This window comes from Meleagris gallopavo, chromosome Z, assembly GCF_000146605.3.
Source record: "Meleagris gallopavo isolate NT-WF06-2002-E0010 breed Aviagen turkey brand Nicholas breeding stock chromosome Z, Turkey_5.1, whole genome shotgun sequence".
NCBI classification, from domain to species: domain Eukaryota; kingdom Metazoa; phylum Chordata; class Aves; order Galliformes; family Phasianidae; genus Meleagris; species Meleagris gallopavo.
Window position 1 is genome coordinate 62,357,768 of NC_015041.2, and position 10,927 is coordinate 62,368,694.

The following is a 10,927-nucleotide window of genomic DNA, read 5'->3' on the forward strand; positions in this document are numbered from 1 at the left end:
AACAAAACAAACAAACAAGCAAAAACCAGTCTTCCCCCCTACCCCACAATAAATAATTACCACTTACTGTATTTAATGTTAAACTCCCTGACCCCTTTGTCTTTAGTGGCTCATTGGAAAGGAAGTTTGCTAGGAAATTGGATGATCACAGAAAAGAGAATTCCAAGAGCTAGGACACTTTCACCACTGTGATAGCTATCCCCATGCATTTATACTTCTTGGAAGGTAATTATATGTTTTTTACATGCCTTCTCTTGACATAGTATCTTTCCAAACAAGGTAGAATGTTCAATTCTACGGGAGATTCAGTCCGTATTTCCATGATACAGAGCCCTGATTCTCAAGACACTTATATGGAATTCTTTTGGAAAACACTCCATAGTGGTATACTGTGCCACTGGTGTGAATCTAGGATTAGAGAAAAGCAAATGCCCAGGCAGAGAGTGGTAATAACAGCAAAACACATCATGCCAGAATGGCTGTAAAGAAGGGTGGTGAGATGCTGAGATAACACTACTGAATTTCTTTCTTTGGTGAGGAGATAGGTGCCAGAGCGAGGCTGTTTAAATTGTCTACAAATTGCTACACATTCAGTCAGGGAGGCTGAGTGAATAGTAGTAAGGCACAGCAAGACTAAATGAAGTCAGAATCAGAGAAAATGCAGCACCCACTGACACTTATCTCACAGTGATATTAGTTCTGTTATGCTAACATCAACACTCATTAAAAGCATCAAACAACAAGCCCTTCTTTGAGTGGCAGGCCATCACACTATTTTATGGTTTGTCATAATTTCATTTTGTAGTATAAAAGGTTCTAAGGCCTCCAAATGTGAAGATAACTGACTGAATCTGATAAAGGAAGAAAAAGCCCTACTCAGAATTCTGCAAGGGGATGCTGCCATTGAGCTAACTTATAAAAACTCATTCGGCAAGGAGCATTAAAGGAAGACAAATAAATATGCTGTCCAAAATCTAGATTAAAATGAACTAAAAATATATTATTAAAAATAATATATGACAAATGAATAAGAAAAGCAAAAAGAATTATGTGCAGATGATTCCACGAATGGCAGATTGAATTTACATAAAATCTCAGTGCTCACAGAAAGAAAGCAGTAGCTGAAGAAAACCAGTAATGAACAGGACAGGAGTCATGGTCTAACAGCCTACAAGGTATCTTGCAATTGTTGGAAGTCTGAGGCTAAACTGATAATTTACTGTAGGCCTAAGGTAAGTTTATCACTGCAAGTAAATCATGAGAAAATGTATTAGCAGAGGTAAGAAAAGAAATCAGTGTAGACTGTTGAACAGAACAGTTGAACAGGCAGTTGCACATTGACTTTGCACAATCACCACAAAAAAAGAAATTTTATTATAACTGGACCCATGACAATGGCAATTACCGCAATTCAGCGGCCTCCTAAGAAAGGGGAAGTAAAGAAATTTAGCCTTGGCAGGTGATATTTAAAGACATAACAGAAATTGAGCAGTAGGATCAGCAAAACCATACAGTTATTAGAACAGAATTTGTGACAGGCTGAGTAGTTTCAGCCATGGATGGAAAAGCCTGCAGGTCTGGTCTTAAGTTTACAGCTTACAAATGCAAATAGTAATCACTACCACCAGTAATTTCAAATAATTTCAGAGTTAGTTAAAAGACTATTGTGTTTACAGAATTATTATGAATGAAAGAAAAAAGTACAAAAAAAGTTGCACATTGTGACATAGGTCAGCCTATGGAACACTAATGAAATGGTCTATTTGAATCGAAACAATACTTCAGGCTGACAAAATTGAGTTAATTTTCATAAAAGTTGAGGGAAAAAAAAAACATCACTCTCACTTTCTATTCTTTTACTATTTCTAACTAAGTCTAAAATCTTCCACTCTGGCTACCTTTACATGTCAATCACTGCCATCCTTGGGTAATACATTGGTAATCAGTCAATACATGAAAAAAGGCAGACATTACATAGATTAATTTTTATAGTTCTGCTTCTTGTGTTCACATACATGACAGGATTCAATACCTGGAGAATGTTATATGATTCTATTACAGTATTTTAAAAAAGTATTAATTCTGACACACTTAAGGGTAGCTTTTTTCATTCTCTAGATTTCCACCACTAAAATACATGAAAAAGAAGAAATAGATACGTGAGGCAGACACTAAACTGTGGGCTAAGTAGAAACTTATCTAAATGACATTTCTAGTTGCTTTAGTAGGAGAAGTTAAATAGCAATAGAAAAACAGCAAATTACACAAGTCCAGGAGAAATCTAGTCTTTGTGTCAACCCCTGACTACAAGGTGAACTGTAAAATCCTGTTCCTCTGTCTACAGTCAAGTACAATGTATATATCGCATGTGGAGACTCTTCTCATAGTCTAGGCAAGGGATTATTAGATAAATAAAGTTATGCTAAATCAAAGGATAAGCATCCTATGGGAGTCTTTTTTGCAACAAAATTAGAGGCTTGAAAATTCTGGAGAATACCTAACAAAGACATTATGTATTCTAGTCATTTGAAAACAATGCAACATGTACATCCCAAAAGGCAATCCGTCAATACAGAATAGAAAGCATTGAGATCTGAAGTGAGTTTTCCATTTTAATCAACACTATTCAGGATTGCATGTGCCATTTCTCCAAGTGTTCTTCTGCCTTATCGGTTGAATGTTTAATGCACTACTTAATCCTCAAATAGACAAAAATAACTGTCTTACAGACAAAGCAGAAGCACAGAAATTAAAGACATCAAAAACATGAATATTAAATGTAAATGTAAATAAAGCTGAAGAATGTAATTAAAGCAAATATTTTTTTCACTTAAACTCATTTATTCACCAGAGCTTCATTAAGGAGAGTAAAAGGTGCCTTATGGTACAACTAACCTCAAGACTTCAACTTTTAACACTTTTTTGTGTACCAGAGAACATAGACCCTTATCAAAATGAACAGGTATGCATTACACAAATATCACAAGCTTGCTTTGTGTTTTACAGTCCATTTCAACACGATATGTGTTAAATGAATTTACTATGCACTTTGATTGAAGGAAAGCAGGTAAAGTAAACAGACTACCTGACTGAGGATACATATTTAGAACTAAAACAGACTTTGGGTAGTTGTTTTATTTTATATAATTCTTCAGATAAAGATCCAGAGATTTTTCTGAAAGCACAGAATCACAGAATGGCTGACAGTGGAAGGAAACCTGGAGGTCAACTATTCTAATCCCCGGCTCAGATCAAAGACTTCTAGATTAGATTTCTCAGGTCTGTGTCCAATAAGATTTTGAATATCCTCAAGAATAGAGACTTTGCAACTGCCCTTGGCAACCTCATTTGGTGGTCAAACACATGCCAGTATAACAGTTTACAATTATATTTTAGTGAAATATGTTGTATTCCTGATTGCATTTATTGCCTCTAGGCAAAGAACTTGTTGAGTACCTTAGTCTTCTCCTTGTTTGTTGTTGCCATGTTCTCCCTCTATCAGAGGAGGTATAATTTTCTTGGTCCTTTCTTTTTTACTAATTTATCTATAAAATGCCTTGTCATTTTTCATATCCCTTGCCAAGTCCAGTTCTATCAGCACCTTGGTTTTCCTGTTCTCAGCACTGCATGTTCAGATGACATTTCTGTATTCTTCCCAGACCATGTATCCCCACTTCCACTGCCTGTTCATTTCCTTTGTATTCCCCAATTGACCAGCAGGTTCTTAGTGAGTCATACTGGTTTTCTGCCCCCTCTGTTTGATTTCTTGTACATGGGAATGGAGACCACTTGGGCTCTAAGAAAGTTGTCCTTAAAGTTTTACCATCTCTATTTTGTTCTTCTTTCCTTAAAGACAGCTTTCCATGTGATTTCATCCAATAATTTCTCAAACAGCTGGAAGTTCCCTCTCTTGAATTTCAGGGTCCTGTCTCTGTTCTTTGTCAGACCTCTATTCCTTGAGATCACAAACACAACCAGGGTATGGCCTCTACACCCCAGACTGTCTCCAGTCCTAACCTATTTAATGAGCTCCTCTGCACTGGTGACCACTGACTGGCCTAGTAATGCTTAACCTCTGGTTGGTATTTATATATATATTGATAAGATTCTCATGAGCTTCCTCTACACTGAACAGATTCAGATTTTTCAGTCTCTTCTCATATGACAGATGCTGCAGTCCCTTCATCATCTCTGCAGCTGCTCACTGGACTCTGCAATAAGTTCATCTCCACCAAGAGAACAAGTTCTCTTATAAAGACAAGCACTAAACTGAATGCAGAACTTCAAGTGCATTCCACCAGTGCTGAGAAAAGGGGAAGCATCATCTCCCTTGACCATCCTGGAAAACTTCCCAATTCTGCCCTGGGGAATGTTGTTTTTCTCTGCTGCTTTTTTGTCCACCAGGACTTTTTTTCAGAAATGCTTTTCAGCTGGTTAGTCCCTTTTCTATAATAGGACTTTGTATTTCTCGGTGTTGAGCAGTATGAGGTTGCTGTCGGCCCATTTCTCCACTCTGATGAGATTCTGCTGAATGGCAGCAGAATCATTTATTACATCAATGACTCTGTCCTGTTTTGTGTCATCTACAGACCTTTTAGGGTGCACTCTTCCTCATCATCCATGTCATTAATTATGTTAAATGGCATTGCACTTGCTATCCACTGGAAAAAGGTTTCCATGAATTTTGCACTACTGCTTACAATCATTTCAGTCCATTAGTTATACCAGTTTCCAAGCCAAATCACCACTGCTTACCTGTATCAGACTGAAGTATTTGACAGTCTTTAAAGATGACTGAGACAGCCTTGAAAGATCTATGGAGGTCAAGGTAAAAAATATCGGATATTTTCTACTTATCCAGAAGGCAGTCATTTCATCATGAAGAGCTATCAGAATGGTCAGGCACAATTTTGTCTTTATAAATCCATGCTGGCTAATCCCGGCCAACTTCTTCTATTTCATGTATTTGGAAATGACTTCCAGAGTTAGTTGCTCCGTTCCCTGCACTGTTGTTGAATTCTAATCAGACTGTAAATTTGCAGGTACTTCTTCTTGCCCTTTTTGAAGATAAATGTGACATTTGATGTCTTCCAGTCTTGAGAAAGCTCTTCTAATCTCCATGAACTTTCAAAGACCATTGAGAGTGGCCTCGCAGTGACATCAGCCAGTTCCCTCAGCACTCAAGGGTGCAACCTGTCAGCTCCCATGGACTTACGTATCTCCAGGTTATTTAAATGTTTTATTTATCTAATCCTCCCCTCAACTGTACATGGACTTTGACTTTCCCAGAATTCTACACAAGAGAACAGGCTCTGAAGATTTTAATGGATAATTTTAGGATTTGGCACAACTGCCTAGAGAAGCTGTGGATGCCCAATCTCTGGTGTTGTTCAAGGCCAGGTTATTTGAGGCTCTTGGCAGTCTGATCTGGTGAGTGGCAGCTCTGCCCATGGCAAGGTGGAGATGGAACAAGATCATCTTTAAAGTCTTCTCCAATCTTAGCCATTCTAGGACTCTATGATTCTATGATAACTTTGAAGTTCAAAAAACTGTCAAAAATGGATAAATTATCAATTCAAGGTGTATTACCTAAGGAGAAAATTATGCAAAATAACATTTTTATGTGATTCAGTTAACACTATAGGATTACTCATCTGTAACTCCATCACTGGTGAATAAAAGTATCTTTAGGAAACAAGAAATTTTATGAAAAGGATTAAAAAAATCTTTACGTGTCATTCTTTCCCTGAAGACTACGACAAACTCAGAGCTAACATCAGTGAGAACAGAGTTTGGACAGCAATAAAAATTCAGAAATATTTTTGCTACTTTCCAACATTTTTTTTCCACAGCTTAAAGCAAATGAATGAGATAAACACAAAACCCATCTCTTTTCTTCCTCTTACTTTTCTTTTTATTCACTGAATAAGGAAAAAACAAGCATCTCTGCGAAGAAAGAAATATAATTCTCATTAACTTTATTTCAGTGCTACTGCAACGCTAATCAGTTAAACCGACTGAGAAATAAAATTAAATTTCTTCCAAAAATGTGATACTTGGCAAAATGAAGGCACCGTGAGGGGTGGATGCTAGTCTCATAAGATCCATAATTTTTTGTTTCCTAATGTTGATTTGATTCCATGATAATTTAATACAGTTCTCCTTAAGTCACCAACTCCTCATTTGAAGATCTATTTAGTAAGAAAATAATGAATTCTTCTATTGTGTTTCTGCTTTTACTTCCTTATTTTTCTGCTGAACTGTAGTCCCCAGCTTTCAGCATCCTCTGTAAATCAGTTGTTACCTTCAATACTTGCAGATTTGCCCAAGCGAGGAACGACATTTTTCCAAATGTGATGATGTCAGACTATGTGTAAATGTAGTTGAAGTAAACTGAAATATAAGGGCAAGGCTGAAATGCCTTCAGTGGGTGCAGCCCTTCTCCTTGTGAGATAGGCATTACCAGGTGGACCTACTGAACTTGTGTCCTGATCATATGAGTTTTTGTTTAGCAGGGAGAACAGCACCAGCATTTGTTGGGAAGAGAATGCGTGCAATCTAGCAATTGACTGGATGGGTCTTTGAGCAACCTGTCCAGTGGGAGATGTCCCTGCCTACAGCAGGGGGATTGGAGCTTGATGACCTTGAAGGTCCCTTCCAGTGCAAACTATTCTATGATTCTATGATTCTATGAATAACCGATATGTTTCAGAAACCTGATGTTCTGTGTGGATTGTCTGTCTCTTTACTGGAAAAATATTTTTTAACCATTAAGGGAACAGAAATTTTACAAGTACTTTATAAAAACATTGGATAGACATGAATTTAAGATCCAGATGCTAAAGCTCAGTGATTTGTGGATGACTATCATTCTCCAGTACACATCCTCAGTGAGAAAACAAGATCAAAATGACCTAGATAAGCAGAAACACTGGACAACACTTTTTCTACAATGTTTCATACATTAGTTTGGTACTAATTGGTCAGGAATGCAGACTCCTTTAAAATAGTCTTCGTTTCTTCTTTGTATTTTTTCTGGACCTCCTCACTGTCTCGTCAGAAAATATTACTCAGCATTATGTTTCACATGGTGACATTCAGCAATTAAAATCTATATGTATAAATATACATAAAATCTAATTATGCAAATCATCTCTTTAAAACAAGAATAGAATAAAATATTTTTAAAAGTTAATATATATATATTAAATTATTTTATTTCAAAGAAGAAGCTATCAGATATCACTTCCATCAGTTCTCTACCTCTAGAAATGAAGATGTCAACAGATACAGACTTTTTCAGTTTTCAAACTTCATCCCAGATGGTTTTGAAATAATCAGTTATATCTAACTAATAAATTATCTTGCTTTCCTCCTAGCAGGTTGATTCTTTATGTGAGCTTGTGTGATAAAAATCCATTTTTACAATATTTTAGTCCTTCAGCCTTTTTATCTGTGGCTTTTGGACTGAGCTCCCACAATTTCCCTTCTAGGTATCCTGATCAGTGACATACATAACATCAACAGTAGATATGCATGGAATTCAGCTTTACTGAATTTTTCTTTTATGCAAATGAAACACACTTGGTTCCAGAATTTTCAGAGATGAACATTCAAGAGGTATTCAATCATTATAATTTCATCACAGTAAGTGTAGCTGTAGTGATTTATAGTAGCTGAGGTTCTGAGTATAAATAACAGAGCAGTTATTCCTCAAGTCTAATCTTATGTTGGTATAAATTCAGCATCTCCTTTGAAATAAGAAATTATAAGTGTTTAAGATATACGTGTTTTCAAAGATGATCGAGTCCCTTAAATTACAATATTAGTGATGTGTATTCTCTGGGAACAGAGAAAAAATGTATGAAAATCTCTCTCTCTCAAATTTGGTTTGTTCTATTTTAAATAAAACAATTAATATTCATTGGCGAGGGCTGAGAGAAGTTAATTTTGGTGGAAGAGGTCGTATGTGTATATTCTGATACTGACAGAAGGTCCTAGCAGTATAAAGAGATCATTATCTGTAGAAGAGCCAACAGGTTGCTAATGCATGCATTATGTTCAGGCAATAAAGAAGGGAATTAAGTTTCAGTCTCCATAATTTCCAGGGGAATACAAAGCAAATACAGTTGAGTGAGGAAGGAAGAGGGTCCAATAATTAACAACCATAGCTAACAGTAGACTTGAGAACATAACGTACTTTTTAAAATAGAAATAAAATTCACAAAATCAGACTACAATTCTAAACTCAGAAGATCATAGAACCATAGAATGGCTTGGGTTGGAAGGGACCTTAAAGCTCATCTAGCTCCAACTCCCTGCTGCGGGCTGGCTGCCACTCAGTGGGTCAGGCTGCCCAGAGCTGTATCCAACCTGGCCTCAACAACCTCCAGAGATGAGGCATTCACTGTTTCTCTGGGTAGCCTGTTTCAAAACTCCACCGCCTTCTGAGCAAAGAATTTCTTCCTAATATCTAACCTAAACATTCTAAAGATATGTGAGTTAACACCCACCCTTATGTGGACTAAAATGGAAGGACATAGCATCTCAAAGATGTTCAAAGGAGAGATAATACTGTATTTATGAGACTACAAAGTTGCTATTTTCAAGACACCTTTTAAAAACAGAAAAATTGAATAAGATTTTGATAAAAACTATAAAACAGAAAAATTGGACTGACTTATGAATGGGATGATCACTTTCTTTCTGATCCATTGTGGTATTTATGATCCCCTGAACTTTATTTTCTTCAATTCAGAAATAGCAATCATGATGGAAATTTATTTGTATCTATGGAAAAGAGACAAAATGGAAGAAGAAAGTCATCCTCGAAAAAGGTGCTAGAAAGAAATTTCTCTGTTGTACCATCGCTCTGCTCTGACATATTGCCTTACACTTATGCAAGCAGACCTTGATTACTGCAAAGAGAAAGGGGTGCACACATTGGTGTTATTTTTTTGTAACACAGAGCTTAGACTCTTCCTATTAGTTTTTTGGCTTCAATTTCTATATGACCAGTGGTAAAACACTGCCTGTAAAGAGAACTAATGCCTGACATTTTCTGATTTTATGTCAGAAGCTGGACTTAACGTCTGATTTTGCAAAAAAAAAAGCACAAATATATTTTTATTATTGATTCTGATACAAGTAAGGAGAGCATTTAAATCACTGTTTAACTTCTTTCTCCAACTCTTTTAAGCAGAAACTGAGGCCTGCCTGCTCACTGAATTCAAATGCTAGTTCTAAACTCACAAAGGAAAGAACAGAGTAAGTTTAATAAATTTTGAATACATATTGCTTAGACTTAGCAAAAAAATTGAATTCTGTCCAGACAATTACCTTGTTCTCCCCTTCTTTAATGTTCATGAAGATGTCTTGGGAGGAAATTCCAAGAGACCAGGGTGCGGAGTAATGTGCCTGGGGGATGCAAATGTGCCACTGAAAATGTCCATAGGTACTTGCAGAAAAAGTGCCCTGTATGCCTGGTCACTTGTCACATGTTAGATGTTGAAAACACTGCTGTCTACAAGCTGTCAAAGTAATTCTTAGCAGTAATTTACTTTCTTGGTAAGCATGCAGAGATCAAGTATTTCTTAAAGGTTTTTTTTATGCTATTCCTTCATCTAAATGAGCCCTTAGGATGACACTTTTGAAGAACATATATTTTGGTCTTTAAGTCTTAAACAGCATTTTTTCCAGGACCTGTATCATTTCTTTGGCTATACAAGTTAATGTCATAATTTATACTCTCCAAATGTTAGCATGCTAGAGCTTATTGAAATTTGATCTGCATATCTTAGATCAAGCAAGCAAATGAAATATATTCTAGATTTATTAGTTGAATTTTGCAGAAGAACAGGAAATCAAATGTCTCTGCAGTCGCCATCTTCATACAGAATTTCAGGTATTTTCATGAAGGCATTATGGTGTACTTGCATAGAGTTGTATAATTTAACTTTGACACTTCACATCAATGGCTCTGGATAAAGGATGTGATGCATTCTGTTTGGAAAAAGTTTGGTCTACTTCTGTAAATCTTCACACACATGCACACAGACAGATACACATATAGAGTGCACTGTTATTATACAGCTTAAAATGCTCAAATAATTCCCGCTTTGATATAAATTTCAAATTTAATTGGAAAATACGCAGCTTTACTTCAGAATGCTCTACCTCTCATTGAAAGTAAACAAAAACAACAACAAAAGAGCAAGCAACAAACCTGCATAGATATCTTGGCTCCTTCTTGCTTTGGTAAGAAATGATCACAGTGTGTCATAGATACAAAGCATAATCTCGCACAAGCAAAGTACCTGGAAGGCATTTTTCAAATTGTGCAATTATGAACTTGTATTATGGAGGATATACTATCATTACAACTGGGAAAGTACTAAAGAATATGTTTGCTGTCTCCCAAAAATTAAATTGCATCAGTGGGAAGCTGAGTGGCACATTACATGATGAAGATAAAGACTACCACTTTCTGGAATTACAGCAATCTTATAATTGATTTTTAATGAAAGTTTACAACTTGACCAAGTAAAAAATTATTGAGCAGGTGTTTATAGAGGACAATTATTCAATATTTTCTTACTTTTGGTATCTTTTCTGCCTCTCTACACATTGGTGTGTTGTTTTTTTTTTTGTTTTGTTTTTTGGTGAAATATTGCTAACACTTCAGTAACCTCTGCTGCTTCTTAAAAACTGTAAATTGTTAAGCACCGTGAGAACTAAAGAGGAGTACCACTGAGAGAGACATAGACTGATTTGAAAAAACACAAGCTAACATGCCAAGACAACAGATTAGAAGATATTTTCTTTCTCTACTTATGTCTTCTGAAAGACATTATCAAAATTATTTTGATTTGATTTGATTCAGGAAATTAATCCCCAGCAGAAGTCTTAATGATCCTCTTGGGAAAAC